The sequence below is a fragment of the Chrysemys picta genome, chromosome 2, assembly GCF_011386835.1.
Source record: "Chrysemys picta bellii isolate R12L10 chromosome 2, ASM1138683v2, whole genome shotgun sequence".
NCBI classification, from domain to species: domain Eukaryota; kingdom Metazoa; phylum Chordata; order Testudines; family Emydidae; genus Chrysemys; species Chrysemys picta.
Genome location: NC_088792.1, coordinates 27,733,618 through 27,745,742, shown reverse-complemented (window position 1 = coordinate 27,745,742; position 12,125 = coordinate 27,733,618).

Here is a 12,125-nt window from a genome sequence, read left to right as displayed (position 1 = left end):
TTTGAAAATCCCAGCCAGCCACTATGTAGCACCTTTTACATGAGTGCCAAAAATTCTCTTACTTTCTCTTGAGAAAATATAAATATATTCTAGTGACTAGGATATTGCTTGCAACCTCTAATGATATTTACATTGACATTATTTAAGGGTTGATCCAAAGTTCTTTGAAGTCAATAGACATATTTCTATTGACTTCATTGGGCTTTGACCAGGCCCTTAGAATAAACTGCAAGTAGAAAAGAGCAAGTGATCAAAATAGAAATAAATCCAAGGGGAAAACATACTGTCTAATGAAATCAAAACCACACACTGTCAGCCTCTCACACTGATGTAAATGGGGAGTCATTTTACTGAAGTTAATGAAGATAACCAGTGTAAGTGAACCTAGTCCAGAGCCAAATGTCCATTAACTTCTCCAATGAAAGTATTTACTGTTATATTACATTTGGCTTCATCTTTTTCCTCAAATTATTGACAGTCACGAGGAGTCAAAACAAAGATATTTTGTATTCAAAAGAAATGGTGCAAAGAGAAACATATTTCTCTCATGGCTGCTCTAGTCAGTCTTGTTAAGACCAGGAAAGACACAAAAGAGAAAGCTGTTTGGAGTCGCACTGTGCATACTAAATCAAGATCACACTTTTCCATCTGACATAAGAAACAAAACATCTCTTTGGCTGGGCCTGATCACTATCCTACTTATAATAATTTTATACCAGTAAAATTGACTGCAGCTATTTCAATGAAGTTATTCCAGATCTACGCTGAAACAAATAAAATTAAAAGTTGCCTGTCCCCAACCCCCACCCCCTCTCTCCATGTCCAGTATCAGCAACGCAAAAATCAATAGTTAATATTTTCAGCAACAGGAAAGAGAAAGGGTGAGCATATGGAGAGCAACTGTGAGCAGCAGAACCGTGGCAAGGTCATTCTCTCAGTCTGCCAAACATGCACAAACACTTGCCAACAGGGAGTGCAGGGAACAATTCTGGATTCTGCCACTCTGTTGTGCTAATTGACCACAGAGTATGTCAACACATGCAGCACATTCTGTGATATAAATACACAAACACCTGGATTCTGCCACCGTACCAATTGGCTGCTTAAACCCATTGTCAATAGGACTGTTGACACTGCAGGCTAAGCTATTAAATTCAGTTATATTTGTAATCCCATAATGGTTGGTTGACCTTCATAAACAAACGCACAACTAGTCTTTGTTTCAAATGAGACATTTCCTGACTATAACATCTGCTGTTCTAAACTCATGGTTCAAACCACAGCCACTATTTTTAGTGAGAACCAAAGCCTCTTTTGGTGACAGCGTGCCAGGGGTTTGCACTCAGATTCTCAACTGGTTTCAAATTGTGATGTCAGCATTAGCAGTGGCCTCCTTCTGTATTTCTCCACTTCCTTCATTCTCCACAAGACAGTTCAGTTCTGCCCATGCACTGCCACAAGAGGAAAAAGCACTGCAACCACTGTCCACCTCTTTCATGATCAGCAATTTCTCATCACCCTGATTTTGTCTTACACTACATCTACACCGCAACTGGGGATGCGATTTGCAGCTCATGGAGGCGTATCCATACTCACTAAAAGTAGCTGTGAAGAGGTAGCAGTGCGGATTTCAGTGTGGGCTGTACAAGTCCACTTGGTCCCCCAAGTATGGACTGTCATTGCTGGCCTGTGCTGAAGCCCGCACTGCCGGATCCTCTCACCTATTTTTAGAATGCTAACTAGATAAAAGCTAGTGAGGTACCTCTACAGCAGGGCAAATTACACCCCGGGTGGTCTTAGTGTTTGATTAATGGAAAGTGAGTTTTTACCTACTAATCTACATTGCCAGACAAAGTTTAAATTCTCTTCGTGTTTTTTAGGATGAAGAAAAGGAAGAATGGTCCAGTTTTTATGGTGTTAACCTGGACTCCCTGCTCCACCACTGACTTCCTGTGTGACCCTGTACAAGTCACTCAGTCTCTCCTTTCTGTGCTTCAGTTCCCTGCCATACGTATAATAGCACATCCCCACCACGCTGGCCTATTGTGGGGATAAAAGCATTAAAGACTGTGAGGCTCCAGTAGCAGTCTGGAGGCTCCAGTAGCAAGGGCCATATAAGTGCCATTGAGGTATATGCCAAGGGCTAACAGTGACAGCTGGAAAGGAGGTGAAAGCCATCAATGAAGTCTCTGTACCAGCATCTCAGAAAGTGGCTGTATTTCCAAATTTGTAGTTTGAAGATTTTAATCTTAACTGACAGAATAATTCATATTAAAAACATTATCTCAGCTAGGTTGACTTGTTCTGCACTGAAATTGGCAAATTAATTCTCTAATGGCCTTAGAACATATAGCTATTATGCTTGTGCTTATAGAACCAGTGTGCTATGCTAATGGGAAAGAATGCCACCAATGAATATGATAAGTAGCAATGACACAACAATCTAACTTTCTTCCTAAGTGATTATTCTTAACATGTAAATAATGAAATAGAGTCTCAGCTGGTATAAATGGGCACATCACTGTTTACTGGCTCAAAATGCTGAAAACACTTGATTTTGGTGACACCGGTGAGAATTCATTCACTTTGGGTGGAATTTTAAATATCTACACAGATCTTTTGCCTAGCAGCAGTGATACAGGCTAATAGAATGTTTCATCCAGAGAATTCTCAATTAGAATGATTGTGTGTACATAGGTGCTGGAACTAGAGGTGCTTGGGGTGTTACTGCACCCCCTGGCTTGAAGTGGGTTCCATCATATACAGGGTTTACAGTTTGGTTCATTGGCTTCCAGCACCCCCACTACCACCACCAGAGCCTTTATGTTTTGAGCTGCATGTTATAAAACTCACTATCACTGAATCTAATATGAGGAAATTAGGAGAGCTAAAGAGGCAGTATAGCCTAATGGATAGAGCACTGGTTGGGACTCAGGACACTGGAATTCTATTCTCAGCTTGGCCAATGGCCTGATGGGTAACTGTGGGCAAATCACGTCACTTTGCCTCAATTTCCCAATCTGTAAAATGGGGATAATAATATTTACCTCCTTTGTAAAGCACTAGTGTAAGACATAGGAGGTATTATTATTATTCCAGGTTGTCCCACAGACTTGTTTTGTGAATATGGATAAGTCACATAAATAAAAATTTGAAAACCTAGATGTCCAAAGTTAAGCCATTAGGGCATGAATTTCAGAGGCGTGGAGCACCTATATTTCCTAATAAAATCAGTAGGATTTTGAGGAAGATCGGCGTCTCTGAAAATTAGACCGCTTTTAGACAACTGCCCAAGTATGGCAGCTAGGGTTTCCAATTTTGGTTGGCTGTATTCCTGGAGATTTCATCACATGACATAATCTTTAATTAAAGATGAATCTTTAATTCCTGGAGACTCCAGGCCAATCCTGGAGGGTTGGCAACCCTAAATTGGCAGATACATTTGAAAATGCTGGCCTTAATCTCTCCGTATCTCACCCTCCGCATTTGAAACATGAGGATAATGATGATCTGGTGCGGTTTACTTCATTAATCTCTAAAATTCTTCTACCTGATTATTAACTATTACAGCTCCTGTTGGTATCTCCTTCCAACTGAAATCAGTTTGCTACTTTTACACATGTATTCTCCCAAGTTTCTCACATTTCTGTTGGGCATTTGGATATATATTTGAATATAAACCCTTGTCTGCCTCTACTTTATCTAAATAATTCTTCAACTGCCCATCGCCTGAATTTTTACTTTGGTGCTTTCCTGATTCAGATCCATCTCTAACATCACGACATTGGCTCATCTCTAGACTATATGGGATGTGGGAGATGCAAGCTTTCCTTAGCTCTTGATGCTGAATATTTATCTAAATATCTTTATATTAATTTTCACAAACATTTTTTTTTAAATCAAGAAAGTGAACACTCATGATGCCTCTGCTTTCAAAAGCCCGTGCTGTGGTTTGCATTTTCAGGCATGGTGTTGAGTCATGTTGATTGAGAATGAATGAAAAAACAGAGCCAGCCTATTAGCTGACTTAGTTGGTTGCTATTTACATTAATGGAAATGCCTCGGTACATGCCCATTAAGAATGATCAGAAGGTGAAAAGTGTTTCCTCTGCTTCTCATCTCTGGCAATTTGAAAAATGAAATGTCCACAGACTGGTGTTTTAGCCTTCAGAGTCTCCAAATGAAAATGCTCTCGTGCAAGGGAGAAAGTTCTATCTGGAACACACTCAGGAATCTGACCATCACACTCCATGGTAGGTTCAGATGGAGCCCTTCTTAACAGGTGCCCTGGCATGGATAATATTTATCACTGACAGCAGCAGCTACATTCCTACTGCTACAAACAGCAAATAGCTTCCTGACATTGCACCAAGGCAACAAAGGAAATACAGGAGGGCACATAGCTGGTTTTCTAAAAATCTGGTTTGTTTTGTGTTTTCTGCATAATTTGTTTATTTAAAGCAGCTGGCATCATGTGACTTTATGGATACAAGACAAAAATATTGCTAAAATTTATATTACTGTTATGCCTGAAGGTCCCACCTAAGCAAGACCCATTGTGCAAGGTGTCACAGTAAACACTCCTCGGGCAGACAAAAGTACCATCATTATCCCCAGTCTTCATATGTGTAACAGAGGTACAAAGCAGTTAAGTGACTTGCCCAAGATCACACAGGAATAGCCAGGGACTGAATCCAGATTTCCTGAGTTCCAGCCCACTGCCTTAATCACCAGATAAGTCTTCCTTCCTTGGAAAGCATTTGAATTTATGAAACCACTTGTCCTGATTTACTGGGAAAGCCTTGCAGAATGACTCTCCCCACTACAAAGAATTGAAATCCTGACAAAGAAAGACAACAGGCCTTTGTTAGACTGAACACACCTATCAAGGCGCTGCTGCAATAGAAATGCTTTTAAAAAAATGAAGCACAAGGTTGGGGTTTTGTAGCACATGTTTCAGCTTTGCTGCAGTGAAAATGAATGGTGGCGAAGAACTGTTTGAGGGATGTAAAACAAGGATGCTGCCATTGAGAAAACATCTGCTACTTGTCAGCTGCCTTTTAGACAACAGGAAATGGCTAATAAAGTACTCAAATGATTTCATTTGTGCTTCTTGGTCTGCTGAGTGTCCAGTTTTATAAGTCTACAACTCCATTTAGACAAAGGGGCCAGATTCTGACCTGCCTTAGACCTTATGCATTTCCTGTCAATTGTAGTGATGAAGCATAGGCTCTAAGACAGGGCCCAATTTGGACCAAAATCTCCAATAGTAGGCTGACTAGTTAACCAGTTCTGATAGTTAACATTCAGAACTGACTATAATGGGGTTTTTAATTAGTGGGGTACATAGTCTACCATCTGTTTGTAAGAGTCTTATTTATAATTTAGACCTAAACTGCACTTACATTTCCATATTGCTTCTTCTGGCCGTTCACATTTTTAGCTTAATTCAGAAAATACTTCATAGAATCATAGAATATCAGGGTTGGAAGAGACCTCAGGAAGTCATCTAGTCCAACCCCCTGATCAAAGCAGGACCAACACCAAATAAATCATCCCAGCCAGGGCTTTGTCAAGCTGGGCCTTAGAAACCTCTAAGGATGAAGATTCCACCACCTCCCTAGCTAACCCATTCGAGTGGTTCACCACCCTCCTAGTGAAATAGTGTTTCCTAATATCCAACCTAGACCTCCCCACTGCAACTTGAGACCATTGCTTCTTGTTCTGTCATCTGCCATCACTGAGAACAGCCGAGCCCAATCCTCTTTGGAACCCCCCTTCAGGTAGTTGAAGACTGCTATCAAATCCCCCCTCACTCTCTTCTTCTGCAGACTAAACAAGGCCAGTTCCCTCAGCCTCTCCTCGTAAGTCATGTGCTCCAACCCCCTGATCATTTTTGTTGCCCTCCGCTGGACTTTCTCCAATTTGTCCACATCCTTTCTGTAGCGGGGGGCCCAAAACTGGCTGCAATACTCCAGATGTGGCCTCACCACTGCCAAGTAGATGGGAATAATCACTTCCCTTGATCTGCTGGCAATGCTCCTGCTAATGCAGCCCAATATGCCGTTAGCGTTCTTGGCAACAAGGGCACACTGCTGATTCATATCCAGCTTCTCATCCACTGTAATCCCCAGGTCCTTTTCCGCAGAACTGCTGCTTAGCCAGTCAGTCCCCAGCCTGTAGCGGTGCATGGGATTCTTTTGTCCTATTTTTAACCCCAATAACACGTTTTCCTACAATATAAAAGCCAGCTTCCTTGGCGTTGGAATTCTTTTGTCCTAAGTGCAGGACTCTGCACTTGTCCTTGTTGAACCTCATCAGATTTCTTTTGGCCAAATTCCCCAATTTGTCTAGGTCACTCTGGACCCTATCCCTACCCTCCAGTGTATCTGCATCTCCCTACAGTTCAGTGTCATCTGTGAACTTGCTAGGGGGCAATCCATCCCATCATCCAGATCATTAATAAAGATGTTGAACAAAATCGGCCCCAGGACCAATCCCTGGGGTACTCCATTTGATACCGGCTGCCAACTAGACATTGAGCCGTTGATCACTACTTGTTGAGCCCAACAATCTAGCCAGCTTTCTATCCACCTTATGGTCCTTTCATCCAATCCATACTTTTTTAACTTGCTGGCAAGAATACTGTGGAAGACCGTATGAAAAGCTTTGCTAAAGTCAAGATATATCAAGTCCACTGCTTTCCCCATATCCACAGAGCCAGTTATTTCATCATAGAAGGCAATCAAGTTAGTCAGGTATGACTTGCCCTGGGTGAATCCATATTGACTGTTCCTGATCACCTTCCTCTCCTCCAAGTGCTTCAAAATGGTTTCCTTGAGGATCTGCTCCATGATTTTTCCAGGGACTGAGGTACATAGTACCTTGTTATTCTGCTGAACTGGGATTTGGATAGTTGTTGTAATAATATTACCTATTTCTGACACTTCAGATTTAAAGTAACTTCTGAGTTGGGTTACCTGCAAAAAAGTCAGCACAGATTCCGAGGTTTAAACCTACAGATCTGCTGAGCTGGCATTTAATGTGATTCCAACAGATAGCTATTATCTTTTTGCCCACCGCTTTCTCCTTATGCCATGGTATTTTATTAAGCTCATCCTTACAATTTTGCACAGTGAGTTTGAATTATTTTACCTGGAATATAAACTGACTGCAGTTATCAGAAGGGCATGTTTTCCTTTGAAATCTAGGACATTCAGGTTATGTTTTCTAACAGAGCAGTGCAACAGTTACTTCTAATGAAGAGTGTTGGGTTTCTGTGGGCAATCTTTAAACAAAGATTTCTGCAATTCCTTCCTTCCTTCAAACAGCCTTTATCCTGCTGCATGTGTGTTTCGCTGAACAGTAGCAAACAGTTTACTCCCTGGAGATTTTGTGAATTCATTTACTGTAGTACGTCTTCTGCTTGGCAAGTGGAATTTCACATTATGCAAAGCACCGACATGCAGTAGTTTGATGCAATGCAGATTTATTCATTAAACTTAATTATGTGTTCCACAGGTAAGAAGCCTTGCATTTCACCATTAGCTAGCTCTTTTTGGAGCCCTGCATGCTACATCAGATATTCATTAATATGAAAGGGGATTCACTGGATGAGCATTAGAAGCTGGAGAGATTTCAAAAAGATCATTTTTGGTTTTCTCCTGCAGGCATTTTGTTGAGTAGGCATGACTGGACTGAAGAGTGGGGAGCATCCACCAGTCTGCAACATGCAAATTTCATTGTTTCTCTGTTTAACCCATTTGCTTCTACTTGCAAAGCTCCAGCTCTGTAAAAGTTCTTTGATTTTGTAACCATGGCATGCAAATTATCAGCAAAAATAAACCTGACACCCTAAAGGGGGCAGGAACAGGTGGGAAATAGGGCTCTGCTCCCTGCCCACACCACACAGGTATTGACCAACACAGCCGGCTGTCCAAGTAAGAGGAGTATGTTGCACATCTTGTGCCTTTACCCCCATGCTCCCTCCAAGTGCACCGGTGAGCTCTCTGAGGCAGATTGGCCTTGGGACAAAGCAGCTTCTCAATGCTCCTAATGCAGGGCTGTACCTAACATGCACAAACTAATGCCAAACAATGTTAATTAAAACAAGTTAGCTATTAGTGCTTCCCACTAGATAGGTTTGAAAACCAGAAAACAATTTCACTACATGTTGCCAAATAGAACCATAGATTTTAAGCATGGGCGGTGGGTGAAACTTCCCCTGGAGAAAGCGAGCTCCTTGTCCTGCCTCTTCTACCCACAGCCCCGCCCACACTCCACCCCTGCTCTGCCAAAGGCACTGCACCCACCCACTGCTGACTCACCACTCACCTCTTCAACCCCCCAAAATCCCCCTCTGCTTACTTCCTCCCCCGCCCGCCTGCTGCTCACTCACCTGCTACTTGCCTCTTCACACCCCGCCAGACCCTTTCTCCGCTCGCCACGAGACCCCCACCGCCACCTGCGGTGCAGCTGGCTCACGGCTCACCTCCTCACTTGCTGCTGCGCCCCCCCCTCCCCCCGTGACACCCTCTCCCCTTTTCACATTAAAGCAATAATAATATTCCCCAAGGGAACTATACAGGCAACAGGTATAGTTCAATTGCCAGATAGATTCTCCTCTGTGTAGCAGAGAGTTCAGTGTATGCTGTATAGAGAGAGATGAAAAGCCAGGCTACCTGCGCCAACTGAAGCCTAATCATAGAATCATAGAAGATTAGGGTTGGAAGAGACCTCAGGAGATCATCTAGTCCAACCCCCTGCTCAAAGCAGGACCAACATCAACTAAATCATCCCAGCCAGGGCTTTGTCAAGCCGGGCCTTAAAAACCTCTAAGGATGTAGATTCCACCACCTCCCTAGGTAACCCATTCCAGTGCTTCACCACACTCCTAGTAAAATAGTGTTTCCTAATATCCAACCTAGACCTTCTCCATTGCAACTTGAGACCATTGCTCCTTGTTCTGTCATCTGCCATCACTGAGAACAGCTGAGCCCAATCCTATTTGGAACCCCCCTTCAGATAGCTGAAGGCTGCTATCAAATCCCTCCCTCACTCTTCTCTTCTGCAGACTAAACAAGCCCGGTTCCCTCAGCCTCTCCTCGTTAGTCATGTGCCTCAGCCCCCTGACCATTTTCGTTGCCCTCTGCCGGACTTTCTCCAATTTGTCCACATCCTTTCTGTAGTGGGGGGACCAAAACTGGACGCAATACTCCAGATGTGGCCTCACCAGTGCCGAACAGAGGGGAATAACCACTTCCCTCGATCTGCTGACAGTGCTCCTACTAATGCAGCCCAATATGCCGTTAGCGTTCTTGGCAACAAGGGCACACTGCTGACTCATAGCCAGCTTCTCATCCACTGTAATCCCCAGGTCCTTTTCTGCAGAACTGCTGCTTAGCCAGTCAGTCCCCAGCCTGTAGCGGTGCATGGGATTCTTTTGTCCTATTTTTAACCCCAATAACACATTTCCCTACAATATAAAAGCCAGTTGAATGTGGCCAAAGGCTTCCTTGGCGTTGGCAAATGCCTGTTAAATAGCTTCATTACCACTTTAATGGTTCTTTAACAGTTTCAGTGATCTCTGCTACTAGGTCTCTGGAAGGCTTTTTCACTGTGTAAAGTTACTCAGAGATCCTCTCCGCTTGCCTCCTCATTCCCACTGACTCTCTACTCACATTCTCACACACACACCCTGCACCCCTCGGGGAGGGGGGAGGGGGGAGATAAGACACTGCAGGCAGCTACAGGGACCTCCAAGGGGGAAGGGGATGGAGTGGAGGAGAGGAGAGAAGAGAGGAGAGGAGAGAAGAAAGACTTACCCCAGGCAGCAGCAACAAGCCTTGGGAACCTCGGGGAAGGGTCAGAGCAGGGAGGGGAAGAGGCAGGAGTGGGGGGGCACCATGGCCCAGGTATCAGGCAGCAGGGATGGCTTTGCTAGGGGAGGCAACACCTCCCCTTGCCTATTATACCCACCACCCATGATTTTAAGGCCAAAAGGGACCAATAGATCATCTAGTCTGATCACCTGTATAACACAGGCCAAGAATTTTCACCCAGTTACCTCTGCATTGAGATCAATAAGTTGTGCTTAACTAAAGAATATCTTCCAAAGAAGTATCCAGTCTTGATCTGAAGATATCAAGAAATGGCAACTCTACCACTTCCCTTAGCAGATTCACCATCAGAATAATCACCCTCACTGTTAAAAATGTGCACCTCATTTGTATACTCAATTGATAATGTCAAAAATCATACATATTGTATAGGGTTTAAATAGACCAACATACAATTTTTCATAACAACGTTTACAATAGTTTAAAACAACATTTTAACTTGAAATGTTACCAATCTTTTTATCAAAATAATTACTGAGGATTTTTTGTTTCACAGAAGCCAGCTTTTCGGTAAATAAAAAAGTCAACAGTGATTGTGGAAGTGATGTCAATTAAAAAAAAATCAAAAAAAATATCTTGGAAAGTTTCCTTGAAAATGGAATATTTCTATAATTTTCTCAATAATTTTACAATTTTTCACAAAAAGTTTTGTTTTCTAAAAATAAAAACAGGCCTATTTTATGGAAAATGTTCATGAAAAACATCACTGACCAGCTGTACTTCTCACACCTTTCCCTGTGACGTTCAATACCCTGCCCCCTTCATAATGTTCCTCTCAGTAGAGACAAGACCAGGCATGGTTGTTGTAAATAGAGCTGGGAGACTAACTGATTTTTCAGTTTAGTGGCAGTATTTGAACTGAAGACAAATTTTGTTTTGGCTAGAACCACTTCTGATTTTTTTTTCAGAATCTAAATAAATTAGTTCCAGAGTGGGAATTTGAATCTATATAAGTGCCCTCACGACTGGGTTAAATACTGTAAGGGACAGATAAAGGAGGTAGAGTATTGGAGGCTAGGAACAGGTGGGGACCCCACCCCACCCCCAGTTACATGCATTGTTGCCAATTTAGTTGTTGGTTGGAAATTTGAATTGAAATTGAAACATTAATACACACTTTAAAAGCATATACAGTATATGGGAAAATACTTGTACCTGAGAAAGCATAATGGGTTTGAAAACTATAAACAAAGACTAGCTTCCTCATATGGCTGTTATCTACGATAATGTTGGTACATTTGTTTTGGCTATATTGGTCTACCTAATCATTTCAAATTACGATTTGTAATCAAGGTCTACCCTGACAGCTAGTTATGAGCCAATGTTGGGTGGACTTGACACCTACTCTGCCTAGGTATTCAGCAGACAGAGCTGTGCTGCCCAAATGATCAATTTTGGCTAGTGCTGGGTTACAAATCACTTTAGTATAACCTGTGTATTATATAATTCTTTCAATATTAGCTTTAATAAAAAATTTAAATGTAAATGTGGGGGTCATGAAATGTTGTTATCCTTATTGTATGAGTAAAGGGCAGCAGAACTGTGCTTAGGCTTACTGAATGAGGGGGTCTCCCTCAGGGCTTAATTTGTGCTAGGGCTTGCCAGGGATGAGCCCCGGCACCGCTAGGCTCGGCAGTTCAAAGCCCTGGGGCTTCTGGGCTTATCACATCAGTGATGAACGTAACAAACTTGCTTGATCTTTAAGATCTTTCCAGAAGGCAGGGAGGACACCTAGGTTGATTGGGACACCTGAAGCCAATCAGGGACTGGCTGAAACTAGTTAAAAGCCTTCCAGTTAGTCAGGTGGGGGCATGTGTCAGGAGCTGTAGGAGAAAGCCGCGCTGTTGGAGAGACTGAGCAGTACAAACCATATCAGGCACAAGGAAGAAGGCCCTGAGGTAAGGGTGAAGTGGAGGAAGTGAAGGCTGCTGTGGGGAAGTGGCCCAGGGAATTGTACGCTTCCTGTTTCTAAAAAGTCAGCTACCATAACTGATACTATTAGGGTCCCTGGGCTGAAGCCCGGAGTAGAGGGAGGGCCTGGGCTCCCCCCTTTGCCCCCTGATTAATCACTGAGACTGGGAGACAACAGAGACTGTGCAAGGGAGAGTAGCTTCTCCTCACCTTACTTGCTGGCTTATGAGGAAAATGGTTCAATAGGCTGTGACCCTTGCCTCTAGAAAGAGAAGGGCTATGTGGAGGGTCAAGTGAGCCTCTAAAGCTAGTGAA